The sequence below is a fragment of the Giraffa tippelskirchi genome, chromosome 4, assembly GCF_054371585.1.
Source record: "Giraffa tippelskirchi isolate mGirTip1 chromosome 4, T2T-mGirTip1v1.2.pri, whole genome shotgun sequence".
NCBI classification, from domain to species: Eukaryota; Metazoa; Chordata; class Mammalia; order Artiodactyla; family Giraffidae; genus Giraffa; species Giraffa tippelskirchi.
In genome coordinates this window covers 180,367,202-180,384,501 of record NC_137278.1, presented here as the reverse complement: position 1 = coordinate 180,384,501, position 17,300 = coordinate 180,367,202, and the positions used below count along the sequence as shown (strand labels likewise).

At 39.7% G+C, this 17,300-nt stretch overlaps 1 protein-coding gene across 2 annotated transcripts in view; it reads left to right on the top strand.

Moving 5' to 3' along the window:
• The window catches only part of IRAG2 (inositol 1,4,5-triphosphate receptor associated 2), a 189,644-nt gene that overhangs the window by 52,277 nt on the left and 120,067 nt on the right, over positions 1-17,300 (top strand). The window contains exon 3 of one of the 2 annotated variants that reach the window (XM_081483726.1): positions 2,168-2,840. The exons of the other annotated variant lie outside the window; for it this stretch is intronic. The gene's annotated coding sequence lies outside the window, so the exon portion shown is untranslated. The remainder of the gene's footprint in view (positions 1-2,167; positions 2,841-17,300) is intronic. 2 annotated transcript variants of the gene reach the window in all.

The following is a 17,300-nucleotide window of genomic DNA, read 5'->3' as shown; positions in this document are numbered from 1 at the left end:
TTTTGGTTAGGATTGCATCCAATCTATAGATCAGTTTGGGAAGAACTGATCTGAAGTATTGAAACTTCAGATCCATGAACATGGAATATATCCCTGTTTATTTAGTTCTTTGATTGTGTGTGTGTGTGTGTGTGTGTGTGTGTGTGTGTGGCTGCACCATGCCCCATGCAGGATCTTAGTCCTCAGACTGGGGATTCTACATTGGAAGAGCAGAGTCTTAACTTCTGGACCACCGAGGAAATCCCTTAGTTCTTTGATTTTATTCCTTAGAGTTTTATAGTCCTTCTTATATAGATCTTGTATATCTCCTGTTAGATTTATACCTAAGTACTTCATTTTGGTAGTGTGTTAATATAAATAATATCATGGTTTAAATTCCAAATTTAATTTGTTTATTGTTGTGTATAGGAAAGCTATTGACTTTTTTAATATTAACTTTATGTCCTGAAACCTTGCTAGAATATTTATTTGTTCCAGGAATTTTTTGGGAGGGTATTTTTTTGGGGATTTTCTATATAGATGATCACGTCATCTGCAAACAAAGACCATTTTATGTCTTCCTTCCCAATCTGTATGCCTTCTATTTCCTTTTCTTGACACATTGCATTATCAAGGGCTTCCAGTAATATTTTGGAAAGGAGTGGTGAGAGGAGGTCCTTGCTTTGTATCTGATCTTGGAGGGAAAGCTTTGTCAACAAAAATTCAATCAACCTTCAAGTTAAGGAGAAAAAGAAAAAGGATTTTTATTCAAACCAAGCTAAGGATTATAATCCTGGAAGCAGATGCTCAAAGCTCAGAGAACTGTTCTCCTGTTAGAAGTCAAAGGCACAGTTATATCTGTTTTTGAGACAAACGATAGTATATCAAAATGATGTACAGATAGTTTACCAAGGATACATTGTTCAGATACGCAGTGTAAAGCAAGCAGCAAATCACCACGACCCCTTAAGATCTGGTAAAGAATACTATTCTTTTAAGAAGTTACATTGCTAGCATCAGAAGAAAGAAAAAACTTGAGCAATCCCTCCCAACGTTGAGGAGCTCCGGTTAATGTGTAATATATATACATATGTATCCTGCATATTAGAGAGGGAGGAGAACCATGCAAACATAGAGAGGAAATTTTATGTTTAATGTTTTTCTTGTTCTGCCTTAATATATAAATTTTATTTAATCAGATTCCTGTTTCTCACCGTTAAGTACAATGTTATCTTGAGATATTCTGTGGATAGTCTTTATCAGGTTGAGAAAGGTCACCTCTCTTCCTCTCTTCCTAGTTTACTGAGAGTTTTTTTTTTTATCATGAATAGTTATTGAATGTTTTCAAACATGTTTTCTGCATCTATTGGTGTGATAATGTGGTTTTTATTCCTTAGTTTATTGATGTAATGGAGCATATTAATTAATTTTCAAATGTTGAACCAGTCTGTTTTTATCAGGATGAATACTACTTGGTTGTGATATATAATTCTTTATATACTTGTTTTGGATTTGATTTTGTTGAGGGCTTTTGCATCTATTTCATGAGAGATACTGGCCCGAAATTTTCTTTTCTTGTCATATCTTTGTCTGCTTTTTGTATTAAGATAATACTGGCCTCATAGAATGAGTTAAGAAGTAGTCTCTCTGTTTTTACACTGAAGGAGCTTGTAGAGAACTGGTATATTTTTTTCCTTAAATGTATGGAAGAATTGACCAATGAACCCATCTGGGTATATTGTTTTCTATTTTGGAAGGTTATTATTTACTCAATTCCTTTAATAGATACAGAACTTTTCATATTGGTTTCTTTTTTTTTTCCTAGTGTGAGTTTTGGCAGATTTAGTCTTTCAAGGAATTGCTCCATACTCCTTTTTAAAGACACTATAATTTAATGTATTAGTTATTTAAAATCTAGTTTACTAGTATTTCACCTTCTATCAAAAGAGGTAGAGGCTGTTCTCAATGACAGACACACAGGTATCAGAGAATTTGTAGCTTCAGTTCTCATTCACAGATCAAAAGTCAATACAGAAACACAAAAGCTCTCTGGTCATATGTTAAAGAGCTGTTCTCCTTCCCAGTGAGCACAAAATATTGTCTTAATTGACTTGTGCTCACAAATAGACAAATACAGAAACAACAAAGCCTAATAGGCCATATTCTTTGTCTGTCATGTTTTATCCAGTGGAAGATTGGTCCTCATCATTCTCAGAGATCACCAAGGGAGCAGAAGAAGGAGTCGGATTCTCAGTTATTGCTATTATTGCTGCCACCAGTGAGGAGTAAATCATCCACTATGTGCGTTCCATGGGAGTGATGCCTGAAAGCCCATTACACATGACTTTCCGTGCTGCACTGTAGAAAAAAATGTGGCCCAACCACTATTTCCTAAGGACCCAGGAACATACAGGATGTTCCCTCACTTACGGAGCCGAGACCTGCCTCTCCGTCCAGGACCAGCTGTGTGTTGTGGCCACTTCACTGGCTCACCAGAGCCCTTTGCAGCAAGGACTCTACATTGGTAGTTCACCATTGGCCATATTCAAATATGTATACCACAGAAGTTAGTAGATGCTGAAAACAGCCACTATGCCATTCAGTAAGCCAGTTGTTAAACATTTTTACCAGTACACCACTGTCCTTTATCCACTAGTTCCTGGACACAGGAATGGAAAGAGAAATGGCTCAAATCACAAGTTAGAATGTGGACAGATGAATCAATTTGGCTAAGAAAAGAAACAAAAGCAAATACAGAGAAGAGAAACAAAAAAGAATCTGAGGAAGAGAGTCAGCAGAGGGAAAATTCTTTTGACACATGACTGGGCTTAAGTAGCCCATGAGGTGCTCCTCTAAGGCAGGTAAATTGGTCCTGGCAGGTGAGTCCACTTGGACATCTCAGACTTCCAAAACATAAACTGCAAAAGCTGGTAACATGACTCCATACAAATATGCAATGAATATGTGTCAAAAATTTATTTCATTCACTAACCAGGTGTTAACATGAGAATAAAACTGATTCTGAAAAGTATAGGAGAGACAGAGTATTTGTAGTCAACGAAAGATGGGATGCAGGATAAGATGACAAACTTAGATACAAACTGGACTTCAGGAAAGGAAAGGAGGAAAATATTTATTGTTGTTTAGCTGCGAAGTCATGTCCCATTCTTTGGACTGTAGCCCATCAGGATCCTCTGTCCATGGGATTTCCCAGGTAAGAATGCTGGAGTGAGTTGCCACTGCCTTTTCCAGGGGATCTTCCTGATCCCTAGAGAAGGGAAGGGATTGAACCTGAATATCCTGCATCTCTGCCTTGGCAGGCAGATTCTTTACCACTGAGCCACAAGGGGAAGCCCCAATATTTATTATGACATAGACCCAAAAAAAGAAAGAAAAAGAAAAGAATTTAAAATAATGTTAATATTAATTGGAGTGTTATGAACAAAGATCAAGTCATAGTTATTTTTCCTCATAGATTTATCTGGTCTCTGTCATATAGACCTCTCTTATTAAGAGTGACCAAGATTATAGTAAGATATAGAATAAGCTAGTGTTTATCAAACTTTGACCTCATAGAAAGAGTGCATGAGTTTTAGGAAGATTCATTAAAAATTAAAACATTGTCACCTCAGGTGAATCCTTGACTAATTTTCTTTTTAAGAAAACATAGTTTATTTGGCTCTGCAGGGTCTTAGTTGTGGCATGTGAGATTTAGTTCCCTGACCAGGGATTGAACCCAGGCCCCCTGCATTGGAAGTGAGAAATCTTAGCCACAGGACCATCAGGAAAGTCCCATACTCATTATAAACACATAATCAAATACACTGAAACTCATGACAGTTTCTGGCCACAAGATGGTCTTTAGAAAATTTAGAGAGTAATGAGGAATATGCTGCTGCTAAGTCACTTCAGTCGTGTCCGACTCTGTGCGACCCCTTAGATGGCAGCACACCAGGCTCCTCTGTCCCTGGTATCCTTCAGGCAAGAATACTGGGGTGGGTTGCCATTTCCTTCTCCAATGAGCAGCATATATATATGTTGGGAGCCGCGATAGGCATTACTGACAAAATGGAGGCACGGCCCCAACCCCCTCTCCTCATCCCGCAGGCACGGTCGCGGGATGAAGGAGTTAGGTCTTGTGATTCTGACTTGTCCTTTCTTTCCTCCGGTTGAGTTGGCTGGAAAGAATGTTATAATCCATAAAGTTAACTACTGGCATTTGTTCAAGGATCTTTACAAAGAATGCTCCAGGATGAGCACATAGGCTGCAGCTTGAGACCATGGGAAACATTGTTATCTGAAACCTGCCTGTAAGGGGAATGTTTATGGCAAAAGAAGTTTGCTGAGTTTAGGTGTTAGGAATAATTAAGAATGGTTAGAAGCTAAAAGTTTAAGGTATGTTGTAGTGTTGGCATATTTTACTATAGCTTATGGAAACTAGGTATTTTAGAGATACTAATAGCTAAAAGCCTTTTTAGGAGATGATGAGCTTAAGTTACTAGGGGAGAGCAGGATTTAAAGAGATAAGAAATAAACTGAGGAATGTGGTATACAGCCCAGAGACAAACTTGAGTTACAATGATATCACAAGGACACTTAAGAGGGAACTCTGAAGGACAACAATGATTTATGGAGACAGTAAATATGGGTGAGGGGAAACTGAAGATGTCATACCTCTGACCTAATGCTTTTGTAAAAGTATAAAAGAAAACCTGATGCTTAAAATAAACATGCAGCCCAGTGCTTTGAGCGAGAGACTGCATCATTTTCTCCGCCGAGATGCAGTCCAAATGAGTGAGAGGCTGCATCATTCGCCGACCCCGTTCATCCCTTCAGGGCGATTCCCTGGCTGCCGGAGCTGGACTCCGGCATATATATATATGTATACATATATATACATATATATATGCATGTATATATATATAGGAATGAAAACTGACCTTTTGCAATTATCCTTCAGTAAAAAATTAATTAATTAAAAAAGAGAACACTGAAATGGAATGGGTTGCCTTTTCCTTCTCCATATATATATATGTGGAGAAGGCAATGGTACCCCACTCCAGTACTCTTGCTTGGAAAATCCCATGGGTGGAGGAGCGTGGTAGGCTACAGTCCATGGGGTCGCACAGAGACGGACGCAACTGAAGCGACTTAGCAGCAGCAGCAACATATATATATATTTATATATACACATGACCTGAACTGAACTGAACTCCTTGACAGAATTTTGCTGTTTTCTGTCAAACTTCAACATTAATCAGCCATCAATTCAGTTCAGTCTCTCAGTCATGTCTGACTCTTTGCGACCCCATGAACCGCAGCACACCAGGCCTCCCTGTCCATCACCAACTCCCAGAGTTCACCCAAATCCATGTCCACTGAGTCGGTGATGCTATCCAACCATCTCATCCTCTGTCGTCCCCTTCTCCTCCTGCCCTCAATCTTTCCCAGCATCACGGTCTTTTCCAATGAGTCAGCTCTTTGCATCAGGTGGCCAAAGTATTGGAGTTTCAGCTTCTACATCAGTCTTACCATTGAACACCCAGGACTGATCTCCTTTAGGATTGACTAGTTGGATCTCTCTGCAGTCCAAGGGACTCTCAAGAGTCTTCACCAACACCACAGTTCAAAGGCATCAATTCTTTGGTGTTTAGCTTTCTTTATAGTCCAACTCTCACATCCATATATGACTCCTGGAAAAACCATAGCTTTGACTAGACGGATCTTTGTTGGCATAGTAACATCTCTGCTTTTTAATATGTTCTCTAGGTTACTCATAGCTTTTTGTCCAACACAAGCATCTTTTAATTTCATGGCTGCAGTCACCATCTGCAGTGATTTTGGAGCCTAAGAAAATAAAGTCTGCCACTGTTTCCATTGTTTCCCCATCTGTTTGCCATGGAGTGATGGAACTGGATGCCATCATCTTAGTTTTCTGAATGTTGAGTTTAAGCCAACTTTTTCACTCTCCTCTTTCACTTTCATCAAGAGGCTCTTTAGTTCTTCACTTTCTGCCTTAAGGGTGGTGTCATCCACTTATCTGAGGTTATTGATATTTCTCCTGGCAATCTTGATTCCAGCTTGTGATTCATTCAGACTGGCATTTCACATGATGTACTTTGCATATAAGTTAAATAAGCAGGGTGATAATATCCAGCCTTGACGTACTCCTTTCCCAATTTGGAACCAGTATGTTGTTCCATGCCCGGTTCTAACTGTTGCTTCTTGAGCTTCATACAGATTTCTCAGGAGGCAGGTAAGGTGGTATGGTATTACCATCTCTTTAATAATTTTCCATAGTTATTTTATGATCCACTCAGTCAAAGGCTTTGGCATACTCAATAAAGCAGAAGTAGATGTTTTTCTGGAACTCTTTTGCTTTTTCAATGATCCAATGGATGTTGGCAATTTGATCTCTGGTTCCCCTGCCTTTTCTAAATCCAGCTTGAACATCTGGAAGTTCATGGTTCATGTATTGTTGCAGCCTAGCTTGGAGAATTTTGAGCATTACTTTGCTAGCATGTGAGATGAATGCAATTGTGTGGTAGTTTGAGCATTCTTTGACATTGCCTTTTTTTGAATGCAATTGTGGGGTAGTTTGAGCATTCTTTGACATTGCCTTTCTTTGAGAATGGAATGAAAACTGACCTTTTCCAGTTCTGTGGCCACTGCTGAATTTTCCAAATTTGAGGGCATATTGAGTATAGCACTTTCACAGCATCATCTTCTAGGATTTGAAATAGCTCAACTAGAATTCCATCATCTCCACTAGCTTTGTTCATAGTGATGCTTCCTAAGGGCCACTTGACTTCGCATTCCAGGATGTCTAGCTCTAGGTGAGTGATCACACCATCATGGTTATCTGGGTCATGAAGATCTTTTTTGTATAGATCTTCTGTGTATTCTTGCCACCTCTTCTTAATATCATCTGCTTCTGTTAAGTCCATGCCATTTCTGTCCTTTATTGTGCCCATCTTTGCATGAAATGTTCCCTTGGTATCTCTAATTTTCTTGAAGAGATCTCTAGTCTTTCCTATTCTACTGTTTTCGTCTATTTCTTTGCATTGACCACTGCAGATGGCTTTCTTATCTCTCCTTGCTATTCTTTGAAACTCTGCATTCAAATGGGTATATCTTCCCGTTTCTCCTTTGCCTTTAGCTTCTGTTCTTTTCTCAGCTATTTGTAAGGTCTCCTCAGACAACTATTTTGCCTTTTTGAATTTCTTTTTGTTGGGGATGGTCTTGATCCATGCCTCCTGTACAATGTCATGAACCTCTGTCCATAGTTCTTCAGGCACTTTGTCTATCACATCTAATCCCTTGTATCTATTTGTCACTTCCACTGTATAATCGTAAGGGATTTGGTTTAGGTCATACCTGAATGGTCTAGTGGTTTTCCCTATTTTCTTCAATTTAAGTGTGAATTTAGCAACAAGGAGTTCATGATATGAGCCACAGTCAGCTCTTGGTCTTTTTTTGCTGCCTATATAGAGCACCTCCATCTTTGGCTGCAAAGAATATAATCAATCTGATTTTGGTATTAACCGTATGGTTATGTCTGTGTGTAGAGTCTTCTCTTGTGTTGTTGGAAGAGAGTGTTTGCTATGACCCATGCATTCTCTTGGCAAAACTCTGTTAGCCTTGGCCCTGCTTCATTTTGTACTCCATGGCCAAACTTGCCTGTTACTCCAGGTATCTCTTGACTTCCTACTTTTGCATTCCAGTCTCCTATGATGAAAACGACATCTTTTTTGGGTGTTAGTTCTAGAAGGTCTTGTAGGTCTTCACAGAACTGTTAAACTTCAGCTTCTTCAGTATTAGTGGTTGGGGCATAAACTTGGATTCAGTTCAGTTCAGCTCAGTCGCTCAGTTGGGTCCAACTCTTTGCGACCCCATGAATCACAGCACGCCAGGCCTCCCTGTCCATCACCAACTCCCGGAGTCTATCCAAACCCATGTCCATCGAGTCGATGCTGTCATCTAGCCATCTCATCCTCTGTCGTCCCCTTCTCCTCCTGCCCACAATGCTTCCCAGCATTAGGGTCTTTTCCAATAAGTCAACTCTTCGCATGAGGTGGCCAAAGTATTGGAGTTTCAGCTTCAATATCAGTCCTTCCAATGAACACCCAGGACTGATCTCCTTTAGGATGGACTGGTTGGATCTCCTTGCAGTCCAAGGGACTCTCAAGAGTCTTTACCAACACGACAGTTCAAAAGCATCAATTCTTCGGCGCTCAGCTTTCTTCACCATCCAACTCTCACATCCATACATGACCACTGGAAAAACCATAGCCTTGACTAGACGGACTTTTGTTGGCAAAGTAATGTCTCTGCTTTTAAATATGCTATCTAGGTTGGCGATAACCTTCCTTCCAAGGAGTAAGCATCTTAATTTCATGGCTGCAATCGCCATCAGCAGTGATTTTGGAGCCCAAAAAAATAAAATCTGACACCGTTTCCACTGTTTCCCCATCTATTTCCCATGAAGTGATGGGACCAGATGCCATGATCTTAGTTTTCTGAACGTTGAGCTTTAAGCCAACTTTTTCACTCTCCTCTTTCACTTTCATCAAGAGGCTCTTCAGTTCTTCTTCACTTTCTGCCATAAGGGTGGTGTCATCTGCATATCTGAGGTTATTGATATTTCTCCCGGCAATCTTGATTCCAGCTTGTGTTTCTTCCAGCCCAGCATTTCTCATGATGTACTCTGCATATAAGTTAAATAAGCAGGGTGACAATATACAACCTTGACATATTCCTTTTCCTATTTGGAACCGGTCTGTTGTTCCATGTCCAGTTCTAACTGTTGCTTCCTGACCTGCATACAGGTTTCTCAAGAGTCAGGTCAGATGGTCTGGTATTCCCATCTCTTTCAGAATTTTCCACAGTTTATTGTGATCCACACAGTCAAAGGCTTTGGCATAGTCAATAAAGCAGAAATAGATGTTTTTTCTGGAACTCTCTTGCTTTTTTGATGATCCAGCGTATGTTAGCAATTTGATCTCTGGTTCCTCTGCCTTTTCTAAAACCAGCTTGAACATCTGGAAGTTCACGGTTCCTGTATTGCTGAAGCCTGGCTTGGAGAATTTTGAGCATTACTTTACTAGCATGTGAGATGAGTGCAATTGTGCGGTAGTTTGAGCATTCTTTGGCATTGCCTTTCTTTGGGATTGGAATGAGAACTGACCTTTTCCAGTCCTGTGGCCACTGCTGAGTTTTCCAGATTGGCTGGCATATTGAGTGCAGCACTTTCACAGCATCATCTTTCAGGATTTGAAATAGCTCAACTGGAATTCCATCACCTCCACTAGCTTTGTTCGTAGTGATGCTTTCTAAGGCCCACTTGACTTCGCATTTCAGGATGTCCGGCTCTAGGTGAGCGATCACACCATGGTTATTATCTGGGTCACGAAGATCTTTTTTGTACAGTTCTTCTGTGTATTCTTGCCACCTCTTCTTTATATCTTCAGCTTCTGTTAGGTCCATACCATTTCTGGATTACTGTGATATTGAATGATTTGCCTTGGAAATGGATGGAAATCATTCTGTCATTTCTGAGACTGCACCTATGTTCTGTATTTAGGACTCTTTATTTGACTATGATGGCTACTCCATTTATTCTAAGTGATTCTTGCCCACAGTAGTAGATATAATGGTCATCTGAACCTATAATTTAGTAGAGAGATCTCTGCAGGCACCCATCTGCACTACCTGACAAACTATCAGAGGACAGTGAATCTCTTCCATCCTTGTTGTCCCAGACAAGTCAACTTTCCATTCAAACTGCCAATAGACAAGTGAACAGTCAACTTTCCACTCAACTTTCATTTATGGCAATTTTCACAATTATAATGGAAATAATCTCTGTGTAATTGTTTTATCCAAGCCTGTTTCCCTCCACAAAACTGAAGGCAGCAGTAGTGGTAAGATGTTCGTGTATTCCTTGTATTACTGGTAGCTAGTACAGAGCCTGGCACATAGATGCAGTCAGTATTTTTTTTGTGGAGTCGATGAAGGAAGATCAGAGCACTATAAAACCAGGAAAAAAGTGCATGAAAATAGCTATATAAATTGCACAGCACTATATTTCTGTTTCATGACAACTTAAATATGCTGTTTTTAATTCAGTTCAGTTCCATTCAGTTGTTCAGTTGTGTCCAATGATTTGCAACCCCATGAACTGTAGCATGCCAGGCTTCCCTGTCCATCACCATACCAACTCCCAGAGTTTACTCCAACACATGTGATGCCATCCAACCATCTCATCCTCTATCGTCCCCTTCTCCTTCTGCCTTCAATCTTTCCCAGCATCAGGGTCTTTTCCAATGAGTCAGTTCTTTGCATCAGGTGGCCAAAGTATTGGAGTTTCAGCTTCAGCATCAGTCCTTCCAATGAATATTTAGGACTGATTTCCTTTAAGACTGGTTGACTGGTTGGATCTCCTTGCAGTGCAAAGGACTCTCAAGAGTCTTCTCCAACACCACAGTTCAAAAGCATCAATTCTTTGGCCTTCAGCTTTCTTTATAGTCCAACTCTTACATCCATACATGACTACTAGAAAAACCATGGCTTTGACTAGACAGACCTTTGTTGACAAAGCAATGTCTCGGCTTTTTAATATGCTGTCTAGGTTGGTCATAACTTTTCTTCCATGGAGCAAGCGTCTTTAATTTCATGTTTTTATTGTTTTTTTTTTTTTAATAAATTTATTTATTTTAGTTGGGGGCTAATTACTTTACAATATTGTAATAGTTTTTGCCATACATTGACATGAATCAGGCATGAGTTTACATGTGTTCCCCTTCCTGGACCCCTCACCCACCTCCCTCCCCATCCCATCCCTCTGGGTCATCCCATTGCCCCAGCCCTGAATTAATAAAGAAAATAAAACATTAGTAGATTATGAATGGAGTTTTGTAAAGAGACCTGCTGCTACCATGTCCAAGTTATTGGTGCCGTTTATATGTTGAAGTTGTAATTAGACCAAATGGGCTGGGGAAATAACTCCTTGGAAAAGAAGACTTGTGGCAAAATTGAAGTCCTGGGGCTCTTTCAGAAAGCTCCCTTCTCCACAATTTATGCCACCAGAGTATAATTATTTAAAATTTAAATTGGTGTATTTCTCAAATAGAAAGACCATTTTGACTTGGAGCCTTTGAAGGTCCTTGTTACTACACACCAAGGACTGTGAGAGAGACTGGACATCACAGCTAATGAAGGGCACTGCACCAGGACCACAAAGATGGAAGAGACTCACTGTCCTCCCAGAGCTTGTCAGCTAGTGGAGACAGGTGCCTGCAGAGGTCTCTCTCATAGATGCTGGAATTTATAACCTTCTGAATAAAGAAGCAAAGTGTTCTGGAAGGTTAGAAAAGAGAGCTAGTTGTTCTTTCTGTGTAGGACATTTCACAGTAGACAATGTTTTATTTGTTGAAAGGAAACATTTCTTAATATTTGTCTATCTATTTGGCTGCATCATGTCTTAATTACAGCACACAAGATCTTTCTTGCAGCACGTGGGCTCTTAACTGTGGTGCACAGACTTCCCTGGTTGCAGTGCGTGCGTTTCTCTCTAGTGGTGGCAAGTGGGCTCTAGAGCACACAGGCTTAGTAGTTGCGGTGCGGCCCCCAGGGCATGTGGGATCTTAATTGCAATTCAGGGATTGAACCTGGGTCCCCTTCATTGGAAGGTGGATTCCTAACCACTGGACCACAAGTCCTTGAAAAAATATTTGAATAACTTAATTCTGGCTAACATTCACTGAGTACTGTCTCTGTGACTGGTACCACTTTAAGCACTTTATATGTTTTAAGTCATGGAATGTTGACGAAACCTCTTCATATTGGTAGCATTATCACTACTGTCTTCCTAATGCTGCTGCTAAGGCACAGAGAGGTTAGGCAACTTGCCCAGGGTCACACAGCTAGTACGTAGCATAGGTGGGATTTGAAACCAGGCCATCTCCTCCAGTCAGGACTTTTAGCCACCATGCTCTGCTGCCAAGGAAGAAAGGGTGTTACAGAAGGAAGTGGAATCAAGGAACTCTGCATGAAAGAGGTGGCCTTTCAACTAAGTCTTTCTACAAGAATGAAATCCTGTGTGAGAGAGTAATTTTTGTTTTTTCAGAAAAGATAGAATTATGTCCTCATCATCATGTCCCATATCATTAATGTTTTTCACATGAGAGGGTTTATGGGAAATTTGGAAAGTAAGTGAAGAGCAAGGAAAGAGATAATAACAATTTATCGTCACAGTTGTAGAGATGGTAATCTCCTGGAAGGCAAGCCTGAGGTTCTATTCACGTTTGCTCTCTCAGTTCCAGGAGAGAAGAAAAACTTCCATATTAGGTACACATCTGTGTCACAAAGTAGGTAACTAGAATATTCTGATGCTGGGTAATCTTTCTTTCTTTTTTGGCTAATTTTAAAAATTGAAGTATAGTTGATTTACAATGTTATGTTAGTTTCAGGCGTATAGCAAAGTGATTTAGTTATATATGTATATACACACACACAAATACATTCAGACTCTTTTTCTTTAAAGGTTATTATAGAATATTGAGTATAATCCTCTGTGCTAACAGTAGGCCCTTGTTGGTTATCTATTTTATATATAGTAGTGTGTATATGTTAATCCCAAACTCCTAATTTATCCCTCTCCCAATTCTCCTTTGGTAACCATAAGTTTGTCTTCTCTGTCTGTGAGTCTGTTTCTGTTTTGGGTATAAATTCATTTGTATCAATTTTTAAAAAAAGATTCCTCCTATAAATGACATGACGTGATATTTGTCTTTCTCTGCTTGGATTAAATAACTGAGTATGTTCATCTCCAGATCCATCCACAAGCAACTTGAAAAGTAACCAAATGCAGCACTGTCAGAAAGAACATTCTATGATGGTGAAAATGTTCTCTATTCTGCTCTGTTCAATACAGCCACCACCAGCTACATGTAGCCATGAATCACTTGAAATGTGGCTTGTGTGCCTGAGGAATGAAATCTTAAAAAATTTTATTTTAATTAATTTAAATTTACATAGTCACATATGGGCAACATAGATAGTCACAGGAGTTCAAATTTTTCCAGAATCTCCCATGTGGTTCCAGATAATGGGTGGTATGTAGATTGGTCATTCAGGGTCTTAATAATTGCAGATTTTTGGTCCAGTGTATTAGTATAACAGAGAGGATCTGCTTTCAAGCAGGAAGTGGCTTGCCATAGCAATTTCCTCAAGTGTACAATATATAAAGCTGGAATGATATACTGGCAGTCATATTTAATTCACTTTTAATTAACTTTTACCACTGGGGAGGACACACTTAAAAATAGGCAGCATTTCAGACATTATGGGTCCCCAGGAGACTTAGAATCAATCCCGAACCTGGAAAGATAAATATTCTCAGTGATCTCAGTTGGACTGTAGATTCTGAGAGACATTAAATTGTTACGGTGTTCTGAAATAGAATAGACTGCATATAAAATGATCTTCTCTCATAGCTCAGTCGGTAAATCATCTGTCTGCAACACATGCTGTGAAGGAAATTTCTAGGTTTGGATGTAATAGATTATTCAAGGATAGTTGAATTTCAGCTTAGTTTTCTATAATGCATTTTGACTGCCCATTGGTATTGAAAGTCCAGTATGGAAAAACTCTGTTTAAAACACACACCATACACACAAATTCACTTTATTTTGGAAATATTGGAAGTTGAAGAAAAGTCAAACTTTACTACTCATGATTTCCATTGTGAATAATTTGGGTTTACTTTTTAGGCTTTTTTCCCCTTTTCCCTTTAGACAGTTGAGATCATAGTGTATATAATTTGCTTTTATTTACTTGAAAATTTTAAGATTATTTTTGTACTATTTCCATTTTACCAGCTTTGGGCGTCCCTCGCCTTTTTAGTTGTATTTGAGAGTTAACAGAAGATCAGCTCCTCAGAACTCTGTGCAGCAGAAATGCTACCACAGCTTTTTGAGCTGCCAAAGAGCTTTACTAAGTCAACAAAACACTTTCTCAGCTTTGAGCCGTTGTGCAGTGAGATTCAACACAGACATTCCACTTGTCTGGATTTTCCATTTTGAGGCTCATGTATGTTAGAAAAATATGTAAGTTCTACCATTTCCTTTCTATTATTTCTTTTATTTGTAGCCATTTTTATAAAATAAGAGGTTTTCATAGATGTAGGACTTTGGTTTAACTTACAGAAAATCTGAGAGGAAGGTGTTTTAAAGTGTGGATTTTACTTTAAAAAACTTCAGCGTACTTGGCATAATATTATGTACATGCCATTTAGTTGAAGCTGTGTTTCCAGGGGGTGACCAACTGCCCTGCTCTCCAATATGCTTCGAATTGATATTTAGCTCAGCACAGAGAAAGCCAGCTCTCCGCTATCCCAGCTCCTCCATCAACCTTGACAGTTTAGCATATTGGATGTTAAATACGGGTTTTTATTGCCAAAACTCATGCCTGTTTAGAAGAAGGATAGGTGTTAGAAGCTGGTTCTCACTGGGGAAAATATATCTCTCTTGATATACATATGTGCTAAGTCGCTTCAGTCGTGTCCGACTCTTTGAGATCTTACGAACTGTAGCTTGCCAGGCTCCTCTGTCCATGGGATTCTCCAGGCAAGAATACTGGAGTGGGTTGTCATGCCCTCCTCCAGGGGATCTTCCCAACCCAGTGCCACCTGGGAAGCCCCATAGGCAAAATAATTTGGGGGAACTCTCCAACTCAACTTACAATTGAAAGTATGGTAGGCTCTCCCCAATGACGCCTGCCTCTGAGTAATCTCTGAACTTAAGTGTGGGCCAGATTTACTGACTTGATTATAATGAATAGAATATGGCAGAAATTATGGGATATCGCTACCAAAATTAGGTTTTAAAAGACTTTGCTATTTCTTAGTCTCTCTCTCTCTGTGTAAATTCTTCATTTTCTTTCCCTCTTTGTCTTGGATTGCTTACCCTGGGGGAAGCCAACCACAAGCTGTGAGGCAGTCCTGCTGAGAGGCCCATGTGGTGAGGGATTGATACCTGCCAAAAATTACAGGCTTGATTTTGGAAGTAGAAACACCAAGCTACTTAGTCCCAAATTCCTAACCCGCAGAAACTGTGAGGTAATACATGTTTATTGATCTGGGGTTCTAAATCTCAGGATGCTTTACTTCCCAGCAATAAACAATTAATAAAGATGGATAAGAGCTAGAGAAGCTGAAAGAAGCTACTCAAGGGGTCCAGTACATTTTTGGCAATTATATAGTTAACATTGGACTGCCTCCATGGTGCTAAGCAGTGTTCTGCATACCTTTACATATAGCAGTTCATTTAATCCTCACTTTGATCCTGATATTATCACCATTTTACAGACAAAGAAACTGCCACAGAGAGAGGTTAAGTCCAAGGAAATCTAGATCTTGAGTCCATGCTCTTAATCGCTTGGCTGTCTTGCCCTTCTGTGGTTAATTTTAGTGGGGAGAATGAAGCAGGTTCAGTCAGAAGGCCAGTACACCCAGGAGTGGAGGGGGGCGTAAGCGGAAACAGGAAGTTGGAAAGGCTCCCTGAAGTCTAACTTTGATTCCTAGTGGCTCAGATGGAAAAGAATCTGCCTGCAATGCAGGAGATGCAGGAGACGTATGTTTGATCCCTAGGTCAGGAAGATCCACTGGAAAAGGAAATGGCAACGCACTTCAGTATTCTTGCCTGGAGAATCCCATGGACAGAGGAGCCTGGTGGGCTCAGTTCATGGGGTTGCAAAGAGTCAGACACGACTGAGGCACAAACGCATGCATACTGTGTTTCTTCATTGCTTTGTGCAGGCTTTTGCGAGCAGAGGCTGCTTTTCCTTGTGGTGTGCAGGCTTCTCCCTGCTCCTCTTGCTATGGAGCACGGGCTCTAGTCACAAGGGCTTTCAGTAGTTGTAGCTCTCAGGTTCTAGAGTGAGGGCTCAGTAGTTGTGGCCCATGGACTTAGCTGCTCTGAGGTATGTGGTATCTTCCCAGGCCAGGGATAAAACCCGTGTTCTCTGTATTGGCAGGCAGATTCTTAAACACTGCACCACGAGGGAAGTCTTAACTGACTTTATTAAGCATAGTCTATATGAATAAAGTCACCCACCCACTTCTCCCCCTAAGAACAACTAGCAGACTAGGAGGAAATCTGCCTGTTTTGGGAGGAAGAATATTTTCCAAGAGATGGAGAAAGTCCAAGTAATAGATAAGATAGATAGGGTCATCAGTGCTGTTTTGCAATAATGTCTTTTTTTGGCCATGCCCCATTGCAGTGAAAGAGCTGACCATCAGAGAATAATTCCCTGTGATGATGTCTGTTTGCTCAAATAAGTTAACATACCCATCCCAACTGACACTCAGAAGGCATAAACCCATCAACAGATTGACCAGTCTAGCCTTCCTCCAAGATAATCTTTTATCTAGTTTGTTTCACTTTTTCTATTTTATACTCAGTGCTCCCATTTCATTTAGTTTATGTTTTCCAATTTCATCTCTCTCTTTTTTTTTAATGTTCTTTCTAAAGCCTTTATCAAGCATAATAGAAAAAGCTTTTGTATTACATGTATATGAATAGTATGTATAATATGTATATTTTAGAAAATATGAATTTTTGGTGAAAAAATTTATAACATTTTGATTCCATTTGTTTGACTTAGTATAAATAGAATGCTAGATTTCTAGTTAAAAAAATAGATATGCAACCAGCAGCAAAGATTTTCTGTATAGCACAGGGAACTGTGCATATGTATAACTGAATCGGCTTGTTGTGCACCAGAAATATTGAAAGTCAACTCTACTTCAGTAAAATAAATTTATTAAGAAAAAAAAGATTGGAGAAAGGAAGAAAAACTAAATAATTGTGATTTTTCATAAATTGAAAATCGTAGGCTATTTTGCCGGCGTTTTCTTCTTGTTTCACGCTGACCTCCATGCACCTGTATTTGGCACTTAAAATTGTATGAAGGGAGCAGGTCCTGGGGGTCTCAGTAGAGCCTCAGATACACTACACTACACTGTACGACACAGTCTTGTCCATGCAGAGGACTCCAAGAGATCCTCAGCACCTGTGCTGGGAGCATTATCTGATTGATGAAAAAACAAAAGCCCCAGCACACTTTGGTGGTTGTTGATAAAAATGCTTTGTTGAGTGTCAGGAAATGAAGCCCAGTTGAGTTGTCCCAGCAAGATAATGGTAAACAATAGTAAACAAATTATGGGAAAGAGCTTTATTATATTTTATTTTTTAATTAAAATTCTTTATTGGCGTATAACTGCTTTACAGTCTTGTGTTGGCTTCTGCTGCGCAGTGAGG